At 40.3% G+C, this 19308-nt stretch overlaps 1 non-coding gene across 1 annotated transcript; it reads left to right on the top strand.

Annotated features, from left to right (window-relative positions):
- Window positions 1-18453: 18453 nt before the first annotated feature.
- On the top strand, window positions 18454-18559 carry LOC140818873 (small nucleolar RNA R71). The gene has a single exon (XR_012115104.1). It is a non-coding gene; the product is annotated as a small nucleolar RNA R71 (small nucleolar RNA).
- Window positions 18560-19308: the final 749 nt, after the last annotated feature.

The following is a 19308-nucleotide window of genomic DNA, read 5'->3' as shown; positions in this document are numbered from 1 at the left end:
GTTGAGATGATACTTTACAGAGGTTTAATAGGTTCTTTACTTTACCTAAATTCTAGTCGTCTTGATATTGTATCTTCTGTTTGCATGTGTGCTATATTTCAGGCTGATCCTAAGCAATCGTATTATACAGCTGCTAAACCCGTATTGAAATATCTTAAAGGCGCACAAAATGTGGGCTTATGTATGCTAAGGACTCATCATTCAATTTAATTGGCTATTCAGATGCAGATTATGCAAGATGTAAACTTGATCGAAAAATCACCAATGGATCATGTCAGTTTCTAGGAAATCGGCTGATTTCATGGTTCAGCAAGAAGCAAAAAATCCATAGAAACTTTCACAACTAAAGAAGAATATCTAGCTACTAGAAGCTGATGTGCCCAACTGTTCTGGATTCAACAACAAGTGAAAGACTATGGAGTCATTGCAAAAGAATAACCAATCTTCTGTGATAATATAAGTACCATTGAGAATACATACAATCCAGTTCTTCATTTAAGGACCAAACATATTGATGTCATACATCACTTTATCACAGATCATGCTCTCAAGAAGGAAATCATATTGGAGTACTTATCAACTGAATAACAAGCAGCTGGCATCTTCGCCAAGCCACCTCCCGAGACTAAGTTTGACATCTTCACCAAGCCACTTTCCGAGACTAAGTTTTCTTACTTTCGTAATATTCTTGGGTGAATTTATTTGTCTTAATATTATTTGCATTATTATATATTTTTGTTGTTATTCAGTTATTGCAAGTTTGAATGCAGAATAACAAATTAGTAAAATAATGAACAAAAATATGAATTTTATTGTTAATATCGAGCTGCTATTACACAGTTCGGTTCCATATCTACTGCGTCCTGCCAAAGGACATCCAACTGGATATCTCTTCGGAGTAAATTCTCCTGAATCCTTCTGAGAAGGCAATTCTTTCCAGAACTATATGCTCCTTCATGAGCATCAGGTAGTAGAGACCTTCATCTATGGCAATGTTTGAAGTATGAATGCCGGAGAGACGTTGTTTATATTTGATTTCAGTTGCCTTTTTTTTACTTGTGGCAATTCTTCCTTCTCTTTAGAGAGACTGCAGCTACTGAACCTTAGTCCATGTTGACATTTTTTTGGCGAAGAAATAGTCTTCGATCTCTTTCTTCCAAGATGCTTCGAATGCCAGCCTCTTCTTCTTTGCAAGATTGTGTTTCTTGGAACTGCTAGATTTTTCCATCTGCTCTTGATTAATAATGTCTGCTGAATTATTTTTCGTCTAATGAGTTTGATCTTATTTATAGAGAGACTCAAACCATCTGAAGAGACGAACAGAAGAATATGAAGAGACTTCAGTCAACCATCTACATTTAGTTTTTCCAAGGATGAGATTCTCTTAGTATATTTTATTTCATGCATTTATTTAGGATTAATGTTGATTTTAAAATTGGTTAACTGATAAAAAAAATTATCAGTTGGTGTTAACTGAACTGAATCAGTTTTCAACTGATCACTCAGTTATTGACCTAACTAATTTTATCACGTAGGTTGACTTATTATTGATAAAATTCCACAGTAAATGTTGTAACTGTCAAAATTACGTCATTAATCATAATTCCTTATGTAGTGATTGACAATGTGGCCCACGTAGTCCAATCGACTTAGTTACAGTTACACATCACGTACACACGTTTTTCTTTCTTCAAATTAATATTGGACTGACACATGTCGAAAAATTTGAACAGTCACCATCATAAGTGATCGGGCCGCCCTTATTCACTTTATTTTATCTCATTTTCTCATAACATCTATCCACTCAGAGCATTCAAAACTTTCAGAGTATTCTTCTTTGCAGAAACTCACAACTCGAGCAAATTCAAGCCAAACACCAGCTTTCATTCTCAATGCTATGGCTATCGAATTTGAATCTATTTTATTGGTGACAAATAAAGCAGTTCGGAGTGTATTTCTGAAACATGATGCTGCTGGTTTGAAGAAATTTCTTGGGCTGGAAAATCATGCAATTTACCCAAAGGAAATTCAAGAACTCTATGCCAACAACACTATGTCAGATGACGGTAAAATCATATCAACTATCAACAATCAGATGTTTATCATGGATGAAGACTCTTTCAGCACCCTCTTCCAACCACCCTCTTACGATTTACTCTTTTCTCTGAGATAAAACTTGCTGATATTGAGGAAATAGAAACTCTGCTATTTATTTATGGGAAGAAGATCAAGGTATCTGATCCCAAGAAAGAACTGAAGCCAGAGATACAGTTGCTGGCTGACATAGTTTCCAAGGTTGTTCTCGCCAAGGCAGGCTCATTTTCTTCCCTTACCCTGGAAAAATTTCAGATTATGACAAAAATCATGAATGGCAGGAGACTGAACTGGTCGACCATAATCTTCAACATACTGAAAAATATGGTTCATTCTTCCAAAGAGTCCAATGGTTTTGTTGTGTGATCGAGCAAAACTTGCATAGTAAAATCCTCAATAAAAATATGGTTTTGGATGCTCAAAATTTATCGTAAGTGCACGATGTCAAGTAATAGTATAGTGTACGCGAGTACGAGTATCGTTCCACTGAAGACTCTATTTAACAATTGTTATTTTCAGTTATTGAACATTTAGCGACGAAAATGGATTTGATTGTTTTAACACTACTATGCTCAAATAAATGTGCAAATAAAACAATTAAATGAATAACGAATGAGAATTAATATCTAAAATGTCGAGTAAAATTCAATAAGAAATGAATTTGTTGGGAATATCGGTTCATCTACCCCTCGATAATTAATTAATTCGTTCGATAGTAATTGTATGACTCCGACAAGATTTCCTATTTAAATGAAAACTCTCTCCCGAGCTATGTCAAACTAATTTGACTCAATGAAGAAATTAAATGTCTTTAATTATTTATCAAGAGTGAATCGCATTTCGATTTATGAAATCCCCTAGTTTTCGACCCTAAGGACTATGACTATCGGCGTGTATCCAATTTCATATATCTATGTAAATTGTAGATCCACGGATTATACTACTCGTTCCTATCACAAGTTATTCTATCGAACTCACTCGCAATATAAAAACGTTGTTAAAGTTAGCTACGCTCTAACAACACAATTACACAATAGTATAATCAAGAATAACGCAACAATCGAACATAAATTAATTCAATTCAAAGTTTGGGGTAGGCTCCCCTTAAATCCCAACAAATATTAAAGTTTAGCTACTAAAATTCATGATTGAAAATACCAAAACAAAGTTTAGAAGATGAAAACTGAATTAGAAATACGAGAATTGACGAAAAACGCGAAGAACGATGCCCGGAAAACTTCAAATCTTCAATCCAAGCGCGAAAGTCTCTCCAAAGCTTGTGGCGGCTGGAGAATCGAGTATGAATATGTCTGAATCTGTGGGGACCCGGACGCTAATCAAGCTCTTAATCATCATTGAGACTAATTAATCAATTATAAACAGGGTCTAAAATTTTTTTCTTTTAATATACAAAGCGGAAACGTAATGTAATTCAATTCAAATTACATATTAAACATAAACATACACATCCTGTATGATCTACAAGTATTCAACTAGGTTCAACTACTACAATCAAGTAATAAAACCTATCTATGTCCAAGTCCGGAATCACCACGCTAATCTCGATCTTTCTTCACCTCTGTGACCCTGAACCTGCCCCACCTGTTGTCATGCACACATACAAACAAGACAACAGCCGGATAACTCCGGTGAGAATAACTCCCAGTATAAACAATGTAAACATGCAATCATATAAAAACATATATAAAAGCATATAATTAACATTCATAACATGTATCAAATCAGAAACATAAATCAATAACAAGTAATGAATCACACTCAGACTCAAACAACGCGTCGTCTCAGACTCGACTCAACTCTAACCTAGGGATCCCGATGTCTGGGCGAAACAGCCACAGAATTGACGACTCAGTCAAGATTTAAGCGAATCAGCCAATAGCTAGGCGAAACAGCCGATAGCTAGACGAATCAGTCAATAGATAGACGAACCAGTCAATAGATAGACGAATCAGTCAATAAATAAGCAAATCAGACAATAGCTAGGCGAAACAGCCGATAGCTAGACGAATCAGTCGGTGACTAGGCAACTCAGCCAATGACTAAACAATTCAGCAGTCAATACATGCAGTTGCTATAAATCAATAGACTACAAACATAATCTCAACAATTACAAATATCAATGTAATAACTAAGTATGTGATTTAGGGAGACTCGAGTCAAACCTTACTCGAGTTGTGCAATCCCAACACAACATTAATTTATACCTTTCTTTCTGGTATTCTGACGCTGTCGAAGTCTCAAACCCCAAGCCTGTCAATAACTCAATCTGACAATAACAATATCGAGGGTACGATATCAATACACCACTCAATCAACATTGGATATAATCAGAATTCTACCAAATTCTGTTTCAACAACATAACGTCATAATTTCAATATATCCAGTACTACCATATCAGTTAGATATCAATCCCAACATCTCATAATCAATAACAACTCAACTCTGATATCATATCAACTCTGAAAATCATAACAATTCCATATGGTATCTGTTCTTCAGTCCGGTTTCGATTATACGATGTCTAACATGCCAAGAACATCATATATGAATCATATCAGATTCTGACAATACCATAATTTCAGAACATGTTAAAACGTAGCAAAACTTACGTCCAGTCGTAGCCTACGTCGATAGGAACTCAATACCGAAGTCGGATTCAAAATCGGACGGGCAGATTTCTCAGAAAAAGCGTAAGGATTTTCTTTCCCAAAGTCTCGACCCTTTTTCGGATTTCTTCTCTGAATTCTAAATGAATTCGTGCATGTATATATATATATATTTATATATATATATATATACATCCCCACACATGCAAGAGGCCGAGTGGCTCAACTTGGTTATGCCACGTCTCGCGCTCGAGCGGTAAGAAAGTACCGCTCGGGCGCGAGCTCGGCGCTCGGGCGGTGAAAATCTGCCGCCCGGGTGCGAGACTCTCTGTCCGGATGCTCCTCCATTGGCGCTCGAGCGGTAGTATTCTACCGCTCGGGCGCCACACCTTCTGCCCGAGTCTCACTCTTGCTGGACATTGGCGCTCGGGCAGTCTCTTTCTACCGCTCGGGCGCCAACAATTTTGCCCGAAAATCACATAATTCATATGTGTTAACCAATCTGGTCTCGGAGTGGTCCAACTATACTCACATCCGTTCATCGTCGATAAATCATCTCAGATTACGTTAATCATCTCAGATTACGTTAATCAAAATCTTGGGCATTACATTTCTCCCCCCCTAAGATACGATTTCGTCCTCGAAATCACAGGCAATCAATCGTATCAATAAGAAGGTATATCACAAAACTGAATAGAAAACTCACATCAGTTAAATAACTCGGGGAATCTTTGTCTCATGTCTGACTCTATTTCTCAAGTATCTTCTTCTATGCCCTGACGACTTCACTGAATCCTCATATGAAGCATCAATAAAGATAGTTCTCATCTCAATAAAGAGGAAATCACCATTTCTTTCCGTACAACGTTTTGAAAGAAGCCATTTCAATACTCGTCTGATAGCTATTGTTGTACGAAAACTCACAAAGTGGCAGTGTATCTTGCCAGCTAGCGCTAAAATCAAGCACTACTGTTCTCAGTATATCCTCCACTGTCTGGATCGTCTACTCAGACTATCCATCGGTCTATGGATGATATGTGGTACTAAGATATCATTTCGTACCTAGAGCCTACTGCAAACTCTGCCAGAAGTATGATGTAAACCGAAAATCATGGTTTAAAACAATCGACCTTGGCACTCTATGCAGTCTGATCATTCATCTGACATAAATCTCAGTCATCTAATCATAACTGTACGTCATCTAGTACGGAATAAAGCATGCGGATTTGGTCAATCTGTCAGTCACAACCCAAATCGCATCACGACTCCGGGAGGATCTCAGTAATTTCATTACAAATCTATGGAAATGTGATCTCATTTCCTTTCAGGAATAGACAAACTCTGTACTAATCCTCCTGTTTTCTTTCTCTCAGCTTCCACCTATTGACAATTCAGACATTTGGCTACAAATTCAGCTATAACAGCTTTCATTTGTTTCCACCAACACTGTCTTCGATCTGATTCAAACCCGAATTCAGAATAACAATAATATTCAGTCAAATTCAAGACATCACTAATCAGTACTGATCCGATAAACTCATACAATCGCAAATATCTGACACTGATATCTACTACAGCCAAGTAATTACAGTTTATTTCTGCTAAAATCAACAGAAACATCATCCTTGGATATAACACATCCTGAATGCCATCTGTCTCAATCAGGATTCACCATTTCAACTGTTTTTGATATCCAATCAAGGCTAAAATCAATCTCCCTGCCTGAAATCAAATCTGAAATCTTATCGGGGAAAAACATCAATAACTTTCATATCATTGGTAAATCAACCTATGATATACTCAACTTCAGTCAATCAACTGAATACATAAGGAGTCCATCTGCTCCTTTCTGTAATAATCGAGTCATAGCTAGTACGAATTATCAAAGGAACTCTCAATCTAGAATCCTTATCGTACAATATTCATTAATTGGTCATCTCAGATCCGATTCTCACCATCTTCTGGAACTAATCTAGGGTAGCTCTGTACTTGATCAGCATATCAATATCAGTAATGCAGTCCCAAACTCAGACAACACCGGTACAATACCAGCTACCACATGCTCTAACTCAATCTCATTCTCATCTTACGGTAGTATACCATATTTTACAGAATTCACTGCTATACAAACTCTCCCCAACGGAGCAAGGGTATACACTACAGTAAATAAAGACTCAACAGGCAATGCATAACTCAATGCAAATCATTCAGAAATAAATATAGGTGAAGCACCCGCATCTATCAGTAAAAAAGCAGGATAACTATATCAAGAATCGTTACCTGCAACATCACTCATCTGGTGCTTCCTCAGCCTGCTCCTCGGTCAAAGCGAATAATCTGGCCTGCAGTCTAGGAGGCTGGCCGACTATCTGGCTTCCTCCTGGCCTCTGCTGTGACTGAGATGGTGCTGGCTGAAATGAAGGAACAGCAGCTGATTGTCTACTCCACTGTGCTACTGATCCAGATGATTCGGTTCCCTGAAATCTTTGAGAACCTTTCTGTGGACACACTCTGGAAAAATGTCCCTGTTGTTTGCAGAAATGGCAGCTACCAAGTACTCCTTGGCACTGTTCAGTGGAATGTCTCCCTCCACAATTTCCACAGTAAGCCCCGGTATAACTCTGTTGGGGACCACTGGAACTAGAAGAACTGCCGCCAGACTTCTTAAACTGCTTTCCTCTAGCCTTCAGAAAGTCTTTCTTTCCACCACTACTATCACTCTCAAATCTGGGAGGTGGTTGCGGTGGTCTCCACTCTTGAGAAACAAATGCAGCTCCTCTCTGCCTTATCAGGCCTGCTTCAGCGCCCTTTGCTCTATTCATGGCATCAACAAAGTTATTTGGTCGCCCTGTGTTCACCAATGTAAAGATATCAGGATTCAAGCCATTGATGAACTGATCAGCCACGGCTTCATCATTATCAGCCACATGTGGAGCAAACTTCAACAAGGTAGAGAACTTGGTCACGTATTCTTCAATGTTCAGCTGACCCTGTCTCAAATTGGCAAACTCTGCCCCCTTGTCTTTCCTGTACGACACTGGGAAAAATCTCTGATAAAATTCAGTTTTAAATACATCCCAAGTAATAGTCGTACATCGCTGCTCCAAGGCCCTCTTCATCGTACTCCACCAGCTCTTTGCAACATCATGCAACTGGTTCCCAATCAACTTAATTCGGCGCTCATCGCTATACTCCAGCAATTCAAACAGCTTTTCGATATCATTCAGCCAACTCTCACACTCAACTGATGTCTCAGTACCTTTCAGAGTGGTTGGTTTGAATGATTGAAACCTCTTCAGCAAGGTTTCCATTGGAGTCGGTGTTACATCCATTGGCGGATTCGATGTACTACCCTGTTCTGGAATTCGTCTAGGAGTCATATCTGAAACTCAAAAGGATTAGTGACCCAATCCAACACATCTGTTTCAATTCAATCTCCCTCCCGATCATCTTACTGCTGATCGAGAATCAATTCAGATTCGTTCCCAATAATACAGATTACAAATCAAATCAGATAAATCAGGTAACATGTATTATATAAAGCTGTACAACATGCTAGCATTCAAAAGCAGGAAAGAATACCTCAATCTACCCCGCTCACTAGCCTCTTCTATCTCAATCTCAAGAATCTACAGTTCTAGTACCTACAGCTCTGATACCACCTGTTGTTGGGACCCGGACGCTAATCAAGCTCTTAATCATCATTGAGACTAATTAATCAATTATAAACAGGGTCTAAAATTTTTTTCTTTTAATATACAAAGCGGAAACGTAATGTAATTCCATTCAAATTACATATTAAACATAAACATACACATCCTGTATGATCTACAAGTATTCAACTAGGTTCAACTACTACAATCAAGTAATAAAACCTATCTATGTCCAAGTCCGGAATCACCACGCTAATCTCGATCTTTCTTCACCTCTGTGACCCTGAACCTGCTTCACCTGTTGTCATGCACACATACAAACAAGACAACAGCCGGATAACTCCGGTGAGAATAACTCCCAGTATAAACAATGTAAACATGCAATCATATAAAAACATATATAAAAGCATATAATTAACATTCATAACATGTATCAAATCAGAAACATAAATCAATAACAAGTAATGAATCACACTCAGACTCAAACAACGCGTCGTCTCAGACTCGACTCAACTCTAACCTAGGGATCCCGATGTCTGGGCGAAACAGCCACAGAATTGACGACTCAGTCAAGATTTAAGCGAATCAGCCAATAGCTAGGCGAAACAGCCGATAGCTAGACGAATCAGTCAATAGATAGATGAATCAGTCAATAAATAAGCAAATCAGCCAATAGCTAGGCGAAACAGCCGATAGCTAGACGAATCAGTCGGTGACTAGGAAACTCAGCCAATGACTAAACAATTCAGCAGTCAATACATGCAGTTGCTGTAAATCAATAGACTACAAACATCAATCTCAACAATTACAAATATCAATGTAATAACTAAGTATGTGATTTAGGGAGACTCGAGTCAAACCTTACTCGAGTTGTGCAATCCCAACACAACATTAATTTATACCTTTCTTTCTGCTATTCTGACGCTGTCGAAGTCTCGAACCCCAAGCCTGTCAATAACTCAATCTGACAATAACAATATCGAGGGTACGATATCAATACACCACTCAATCAACATTGGATATAATCAGAATTCTACCAAATTCTGTTTCAACAACATAACGTCATAATTTCAATATATCCAGTACTACCATATCAGTCAGATATCAATCCCAACATCTCATAATCAATAACAACTCAACTCTGATATCATATCAACTCTGAAAATCATAACAATTCCATATGGTATCTGTTCTTTAGTCCGGTTTCGATTATACGATGTCTAACATGCCAAGAACATCATATATGAATCATATCAGATTCTGACAATACCATAATTTCAGAACATGTTAAAACGTAGCAAAACTTACGTCCAGTCGTAGCCTACGTCGATAGGAACTCAATACAGAAGTCGGATTCAAAATCGGACGGGCGGATTTCTCAGAAAAGGCGTAAGGATTTTCTTTCCCAAAGTCTCGACCCTTTTTCGGATTTCTTCTCTGAATTCTAAATGAATTCGTGCATGTATATATATATATATATATATATATATATATATATATATATATATATATACATCCCCACACATGCAAGAGGCCGAGTGGCTCAACTTGGTTATGCCACGTCTCGCGCTCGAGCGGTAAGAAAGTAACGCTCGGGCGCGAGCTCGGCGCTCGGGCGGTGAAAATCTGCCGCCCGGGTGCGAGACTCTCTGTCCGGATGCTCCTCCATTGGCGCTCGAGCGGTAGTATTCTACCGCTCGGGCGCCACACCTTCTGTCCGAGACTCACTCTTGCTGGACATTGGCGCTCGGGCGGTCTCTTTCTACCGCTCGGGCGCCAACAATTCTGCCCGAAAATCACATAATTCATATGTGTTAACCAATCTGGTCTCGGAGTGGTCCAACTATACTCACATCCGTTCATCGTCGATAAATCATCTCATATTACGTTAATCATCTCAGATTACGTTAATCAAATTCTTGGGCATTACAGAATCCCCCTTCAAAAGTCGTCCAATCCCCTTCCATATCAGTCATCTCCCTCCAATAAGGCAAGGAACCGCACATGATATTTTTCCAAAAATAGGTGGCGCTCGGGCGGTAGAAAAGTACCGCTCGAGCGCCACACCTTCTGTAAACTTGCTTGGGATGTGCGGCATTCGTACTCGGGCGGTAGAAAAGTACCGCTCGAGCGCCGACTCTTCTGTAATTTGGCCTTCGTAAGATATCTCTCGCGCCCGGGCGGTAGAAAAGTACCGCCCGAGCGCTGACCGTTCTGTCAAGTTATGCAGCTGTTCATCTTTCGCGCCCGGGCGGTGGAAAATTACCGCTCGGGCGCCGCTCATTCTGTCCATTGCCTTCTATTTTGTACACTTTGCTCCATTTCTTGTTTTCCGATCATTTTTCCTGCAAATTCATCACCGAACAGTGAGACATGATGATATGCAAATGATTACTCTAAAATAAACAAAAAGTAAATGAAATTCATGCATGCACAATGCAAACACAACTAAAACTAATGCAATAAAGTGCGTAAAAACCACACCTATCAACCCCCTCATACTAACCTTTTGCTTGCCCTCAAGCAAAATAGGTTACAAACCACAACCAAAATACGAAACAAACACAAAACGAAAGAATTAAAATAACGAAACTGATGGTGAAGTAGCAAACTGACATCTCCTGCCTCAGCGGGTTTGTGAACCACATCCAATTAGTCAAATCCCAACATTCATCAATACCCATTTTAAAGCACCTTATAGCATTTTGATTTGACCAGAAAGTGTGGCCGTGTGTGTGCTGTGGGTCTCACTAGCTCGTGCTTCAGACAGTTTTATTCGCAAATCATGCGAGTTCACCAAATCAACAGTTCAATGCAAGTTTCCCTATCCTGAGTTCTGTTTCTAGTTGTGACCAACAAGTGAACACAAAGCGGTAAAATTTCAAGGTTGTACAACAAGAAATAGGGATTCAATATCATGAGGTTTCAAACGGCTCAAAAAGATGGGACGTACACTGATCATTTTTGTTATGCACTTGTCAGAATTTTTATCTGACATTCCTCAACGCCTTACATCTCCATCTATTTAGCCTTGGGATAGGATTTCATCCCTTTTTGGCTCCCCCCACACCTTACATCCCCTTTTTTTTCATTCACAACACTTTTTTTTTTTAGTGCATAATTTTCTCAAGTGTACTCCCCAGGTTTTGAGTATATGGAACGTTTGTTTATTTGGCTTAGGGATAACTCTTGAGGTGTTATGCACAATTTGGACGAAAGTTATTCCGGTGGACTCAAGTGATCTACTCTATTTCATGTCACTGGTCGGTCACGACTGTCAACAAAAATTCACTCAAGTTCGACTTGCATCTCATGTTTTTCCAGTTTCTCCCACAGATTCCTAAACTCGACTGTCGTTTACACTCCTAATAACACCCACTATGTGCGCATATGGAAATTTTCAATTCACTGGGGTATTCATAACGAGTGATAAGACTAAGTAACATGCAGTTCATTCATCCCACAATCATCATCGGCTACCAATTTACTAGTTCACCATCATTGACACTCATGCAAGACAAATACGAATGCAAAAAAATAAGAAGACGTACGACGACCCCCTCATACTAGACGTGTGCAATGTCCCCATTGCACAAAAGACTCAAAACACAGAAATGCAAAAACAAATGCAGACTAATAAAAATGAAAGCTTAAAACATGCTAGACTGAAACAATGATAAGAAAGAAGACAGAAAGCGGTAAAGAAATAAAAGTGCAAAGAAGGGGAAACAGTAAACTACCCTAGTCAAGACTCGTCGTCGTCGTGCTCAGGTGGTGGCACTCCAGCAGCGTCCCCCTACTGCTGGTAATCGTACTGAAAATGGAACGGGGGAGGGGGTTGCATAGTCGGTGGGAAGGTGCCTGGGTCAATTCCCCCGTGTATGAGCAAAGCGCGCATCATGGAGTCCATTTGAGCTGCATGGTCAATGAGGTACGAGTTGATCAGATTTTGATGCGTCATGAAGGCGAGGGTTTCATCGATTTTTTCATTTTGGGGTCGCCTCCGGGGTTGTTGTGGTAGACGTCGTGGGACGGCAGTGCTTGATCCGCCAGCTTCCTCCTCCTGAGGGGGGAATTCACTGATTCGTTTAGCACGTTTCCGCTGGAGGTCGTCCACACAAATAGGCTTCATAGACTGCAACCACTCCTCATCATCGCGAAATACAACTCCCGCTCTAGCACACAATTCAGAGATGATGGTGGGAAAGAACAAGCCGACATGACTGTTGTGGGCGCTCAGTGTGATTTGCGAATTTATAAGTTTTCCCACATTGATGTCGTATCCCTCGGTCAAAGCATAAAGCAGCACCGCCCGCTCTTTCTGTACCTCGCTCTTATGCGAGACCGACATCATCCTCCGAGCCACAAATAAATACCAAAGGGCAACTCCAGATTTCAAATATTTCTCGTCAAAACAGCTTGTCGAGCCGCCCAATGGTTTCCACATCGCGTCCGGATGGCACAATGTTGCTAGAATAGTATCATAATTTGGGTTGGCGACTAATGTCTGGAAGTGAGATTCGTCAACTTCCGTTGTCTCTAACAGTGCATTGATCGTAACCGAGTCATATGGTACATGTCTACCCCTAACAAAAACCATACCATCTCTCCCCTCCGCCGCATTGGCATAGAATTCGCGAATCACTGAGACTACCGTCGCCTTAGGTTGATTACCGAATTGTTCCCATTCACGCCTTTCCAAATCGATAAGAATACCCAAGTGTCTATCCTCAAACTGTCTCCGGACTCCCCTCTCGGCTATAGGGTTTCGGTGAATTTTGGCATGATCGTATCTAGCCCTAGCCTCCATAGTAACAAAACGATGTCTATCAAAGGCGGAAGATGAAGTAGAGGAGCCGGGGTTACCACTTTGTTTCTTGGGAGCCATAATGTGTGAAGATGGAGATGGTGACCGGAGAAGAAGACCCGAGTGATGGAATATTCTTGTGTCCCTACGAAGAAGTTCCACCTTGCCGAGGATTGGAGGATGAATTGACAACCTGCACAAGAAAATCGAAAACGGGGGTGAGAGGAGTTAGGGATTTGGGGAGGGATTTTTCGCAGAATGTGAAGGGAAAGAAGGGTTCTCGCGTTTTTAAAGCAGGCGCGCTCGAGCGGTAAAAAACTACCGCTTGAGCGCCAGCCTCTCTAGAAAAAATTCTTGGGGCAAATGTTCGCGCTCGAGCGGTAAAAGAATACCGCTCGAGCGCCGACCTCTCTGGACATTTCGTTGTTGTTTTTTTTTTTAATAAAAAAACAAAACAACAATAAAAGAAAATAAAAGATAATGACAGGAAATAAAAGTCAAATTAGAATTCAAGAGAAGGGAAAGAAAAGTAAGTTCTCAATTTACAGTCGAGAGCAAGACTGTCGGCCGGTCTCAGTTTGAATTGTCTTGGAACCGGGTGATTCGAAGTTGTGGCTCAACTGTGCCACCCATGTAGTGCTTCAGGCGCTGGGCATTGACCGTAAATGTCTCATCCTTCCCATCTTTCAATTCTACAGCTCCCGATGGATAAACTTTCGAGATCACGAATGGACCAGACCATCGCGACTTCAATTTTCCGGGAAACAGTCGCAACCGGGAGTTGTAGAGCAGACCACTTTGTCCTTCTTTGAATTCTCTTTCAATGATCCGCTTATCATTAGCTTTCTTCGTCTTTTTTTTGTATGACATGGCTAGATCATATGCCAGATTTCGGAACTCTTCTAACTGATCCAATTGAAGCAAACGTTGTTCACTTGCATCAGTAAAATTAAAGTTCAGTGCTTTTGTGGCCCAGTATGTGCGATGCTCCAACTCTACAGGTAGATGACATGCTTTACCAAACAAAAGCCTATACGGTGTAGTGCCCATAGGTGTTTTAAAAGCAATCCTATATGCCCAAGGGGCATCATCTAACCTCACCGACTAATCTTTCCTACTGACACCTATCACTTTCTCCAAAATTCGCTTTATCTCTCGGTTCGACACTTCCACTTGACCACTCGTCTGGGGGTGATAGGGGGTAGAGATCTTATGTGTGACACCATATTTGCTCAAAAGTTTTTCAAATAGTTTGTTGCAAAAATGCGTGCCACCATCACTAATGATTGCTCATGGTGTTCCAAATCGGTTAAAAATGTTTTTCTTTAAAAAATTTAGGACCACTTGAGCATCATTAGTGGCGTATGCTTCCGCCTCTACCCAGTTAGACACATAATCCACCGCAACCAAGATGTATTTTTTCGTGAAAAAACTGGGAAACGGTCCCATGAAGTCTATCCCCCACACATCAAAAACCTCACACTCAATGATATTATTTAAAGGCATTTCATGACGGTTAGAGATGTTACCTGACCGCTGGCATTTATCACAATGTAGCACATAAGAACGAGCATCTTTAAAGAGGGTTGGACAATAAAAGCCACATTCAAGTACCTTGGATACCGTCCTTGTTGGTCCGAAATGACCACCTACCTCACGGTCATGGCAATGGTTGAGAATTTGATCGAACTCTTCCTCTGCAACGCACCTTCTTATCATGGAATCTGCACAAATTTTGAACAAAAACGGTTCCTCCCAAAAATAGTATTTCACGTCAGAAAAGAATTTATTTCGTTGGTGAAACGATAGGTTTGGTGGAGTTGTGCCTGTGACAAGAAAGTTAGCGATATTTGCATACCATGGACAATTTCTCACCTCAAATAGTTGCTCATCAGGGAACCAATCATGGATAGCATGATCGACAGAATCATCACAAATAAATTCTAATCTAGACAAGTGATCTCCTACCACATTCTCAACACCTTTCTTGTCTTTGATTTCTATGTCAAACTCTTGCAATAATAAAATCCACCGAAGTAAGCGTGGCTTTGCAACTTTTTTAGCAAGTAAGTATTTAAGGGCAGAATGATCAGTGAATACAATTACTTTGGACAAAACAAGGTATGAATGAAATTTGTCAAGTGCAAATACTACTGCAAGTAATTCCTTTTCAGTTGTTGCATAATTCAATTGAGCTTCATCTAAGGTCTTACTTGCATAATAAATTGTATGAAATACCTTGTTTTGCCGCTGGCCAAGTACGGCCCCCACTGCAGTGTCACTGGCATCGCACATGATCTCGAAAGGTAGATCCCAATCCGGTGCTACCAAGACAGGAGCCGTCACCAAGCGCTCCTTCAAATTCTCATATTCCTGTAAACAGTCAGAATTGAAATCAAATGGCACATCTTTCATAAGTAAGGAAGATAGAGGTTTGGCAATTTTTGAAAAATCTTTTATAAAACGCCGATAAAAACCGACGTGGCCTAGAAAACTTCTAACTCCCTTTATGGACGTCGGAGGTGGTAAGTTCTTGATAACTTCAACTTTCGCCTTATCCACCTCTATTCCGTGCTCCAAAATCTTGTGCCCTAGGAAAATTCCCTCTTGTACCATGAAATGGCACTTTTCCCAATTTAGCACCAAATTCGTCTCCTCACATCTCAACAACACCACCTTCAAGTTCTGCAAACAGTCATCAAAAGAAGGGCCGAAAATAGACAAGTCATCCATAAAAATTTCAAGAAAAGTTTCTATCATATCATGGAATATAGCGGTCATGCAATGTTGAAATGTGGCAGGGGCATTACAAAGACCAAACGGCATGCGGCGAAAAGCAAAAGTTCCATAAGGACAAGTGAAAGTTGTTTTCTTTTGGTCCTCAGGTGCAATGATGATTTGATTATACCCCGAATACCAATCTAGAAAACAATAAAACTCATGACCCGCTAACCTCTCAAGCATTAGATCAATAAAAGGAAGGGGAAAGTGGTCTTTTCGGGTGGCATCATTCAATTTCCTATAATCAATTCACACACGTCATCCCGTAACAGTCCTGGTGGGTATTAGTTCATTATTATCATTTGTAATCACAGTAATCCCACCCTTTTGTGGCACACACTGAACCGGACTTACCCATGCACTATCAGATATAGGATAGATAATACCTGCATCGAGAAGCTTAATCGTTTCTGCCTTTACTACCTCTTGCATCTTTGGATTCAATCTTCTCTGAGGTTGCACAAGAGGTGAGTACTTGTCTTCCATCAATATCTTGTGCATGCAGACTGATGGATTGATCCCTTTGATATCCGCCACCTTCCACGCAAATGCACCCTTGTCCGCTTTCAGAACCTCCAACAGTTTGCCTTCCATCACATCTGACAAAGCAGCAGAAATAATGACAGGTAAAGTGTTATTCTCACCTAAGTAAACGTACTTTAGGTGTGGAGGCAACGGCTTTAGCTCAAGTGTTGGTGGCTCCTCGATGCTTGATCTTTGAGGAGTCAAATCTCTTCGTTCTCCAAGATCCTCCAGTCGCATCATCATTGGCTTTCTCCATGGATGGTTGGCATTAAAGTGTGCCACTATTTCAGCTTTTTCTTCATCCAATTCCTCTTCTCCCAATTCAGTAGTGATAGTGGCTTGCAAAGGGTCCCTAAGAGCATCCTGCACATAGTGAGACACAAAAGAGTCAAAGGAACGAATTCTAAAACAACTATCAGAGTGCAGTGTGTGCTTAAGTGCATTAAAAACATCAAAAGTAATCTCTTCCTCGCCCACTCTCAATCTCAACTTACCTTCTTGCACATCAATCAGTGCCTTTCCAGTTGCAAGGAACGGTCTCCCCAAAATTAGAGGCATCTCTGTATCCTCCTCCATGTCGAGAACCACGAAATCCTTAGGAAAAATGAATTTGTCCACTTTAACTAGCACATCCTCAATCACTGCGCGGGGGTACGTGACAGATCTGTCAGTCAGTTGCAAGGACATCCTCGTCGGCTTAGGATCTCCCAACCCAAGTTTCCTAAACACAGACAATGGCATAAGATTAATACTTGCACCAAGATCACATAACGCTTTATGAAAAACAACATCACCAATCATGCAAGGAATAGGGAAACTCCCTAGGTCTTTTAGTTTCGGTGGGATTTTGTTTTGCACCAAAGCGGAGCAATTTTCAGTTAAGTTCACTGTCATGTGATCCTCAAACTTCCTCTTATTAGCTAAAATGTTCTTCAAAAATTTAGCATAACTAGGCATTTGCATTAAAGCATCGGCGAAGGGAATATTGATATGCAATTTTTTAAATACTTCAAGAAACTTACCGAATTGTGCATCTAGTTTTGCTTTTTTCAATGCTGCAGGAAAAGGAGGAGGTATAACAATTTTAGGTTGTGCAGTGCGTGCTGGTGTAGAGTTAGAAGACTTACCTTTGGATGTCTCAGTCAGTTAATCCGGTATTTGAATTTTTTCTTTTCCCTTTGACTCCAAAATTTTCCCACTCTTCAACTCATTGGCCTTCACTTGCTCTTTTGGATTAGTCTCGGTATTACTTAAAAAGGTGCCCGGCTCTCTACTTGCTATCATCTTTGCCAACTGTCCAATTTGATTCTCGAGCCCTTTTATCGATGCATCTTGGTTTTGAAGTCCAGTTTCAGTGGATGAAATAAACTTAGACATCATATTCTCCAATTTGGACTTTTCTTCTCTAGGAGGATCAGATCTGTACATCGGTTGTTTCCCATATTGTTGTCCTCCTTGCTGTCTATTCTGACTGTTTTGACCGCCCCATGAGAAGTTGGGATGTGGCCTCCACCCAGGATTGTATGTGTTCGAATAAGGGTCATTCCTTGGGCGGTTTTGGACTCTCACTTGATTCACTGGTGCGTCATTTTGCACATAGAATGGATTGTCATCTTGACAGTCCTTCGCATAGTGTTCCCCTCAACACTTTTCACAGAATATCTCTTGAAGACGCATCGTCGTGCCACCCACATTCAAGCTGTCTAGCTGTCTAGTTTCCTATTTAAAACATCAAGTTGTGCAGTAATAGCAGAAAAATCATTTACCTGGTGAACTCCTGCACTCTTCCGCTGGTTGTTTCTTTCAGATTTAGGTTGATAGCTTCTAGCAGCCATTTCCTCTAACAATTCATATCCTTCCTCCGCGGTTTTTCTCAACAGGTTTCCACAAGCAGCAGCATCTATTATAGTACGGTTATGAGTAAGCAAACCATAATAAAATGTTTGAACGACTAACCCAAGTGGTAACTCGTGATGTGGACATCTTCGTAGTAGATCCTTGAAGCGTTCCCATGCCTCATATAGAGATTCCTGATCGAATTGAGCAAATGTTGTAATGTCTGCCCGCAGCTTCATGGTCTTGGAGGGAGAGAAGTATTTCATGAGAAATGCTTTCGCCATGTCCTCCCATGTAGTGATCGAACCTACAGGCAAACAATTTAATCACGCTTTAGCTTTATCACGTAAGGAGAAAGGAAATAAACGCAACCTAACAGTATCATCAGAAACTCCATTGAATTTAAAAGTATCGCAAATTTCAAAAACATCCACGATGTTCGTGTTTGGGTCATCTATTGCAGTTCCTCCAAATTGGACTGTGTTCTGAATCATCTGGATTATGGATGACTTGATTTCAAAGTGATTTGCCCGCACGATAGGCCTCACAATGCTAGGGCGTGCACCCTACAAAGAAGGTTGGGCATACTCCAACATTGGTATGTGGCGCGGTATCTCCACATGTCTATCTTCACGACGTTCCTTCTCTTGATCATTCATCTGCCTCTCCATCAGTTCTTTTAGTCTCTGCTGCTATCTTCTCCTGCGGAAAGTTCTTTCGATTTCAGGATCAAACTCAAGCTCCACGTCAAGTGACTTTGGCATGCACTAGACAAGATATCTGGAATAAAATATGGATTGTTAGCTAAAGAAAAATAAAATAACGCTAAAGAAAATGACTAAAAATAAAATTGTAGATTAACAGTCCCCGGCAACGGCGCCAAAAACATGATCGAGCAAAACTTGCACAGTAAAATCCCCAATAAAAATATGGTTTTGTATGCTCAAAATTTATCGCAAGTGCACGATATCAAGTAATAGTATA

This window comes from Primulina eburnea, chromosome 17 (assembly GCF_022965805.1).
Source record: "Primulina eburnea isolate SZY01 chromosome 17, ASM2296580v1, whole genome shotgun sequence".
NCBI lineage: Eukaryota > Viridiplantae > Streptophyta > Magnoliopsida > Lamiales > Gesneriaceae > Primulina > Primulina eburnea.
Note: the sequence above shows the minus strand (reverse complement) of the source record. Positions and strands in the feature narration are given on the sequence as shown.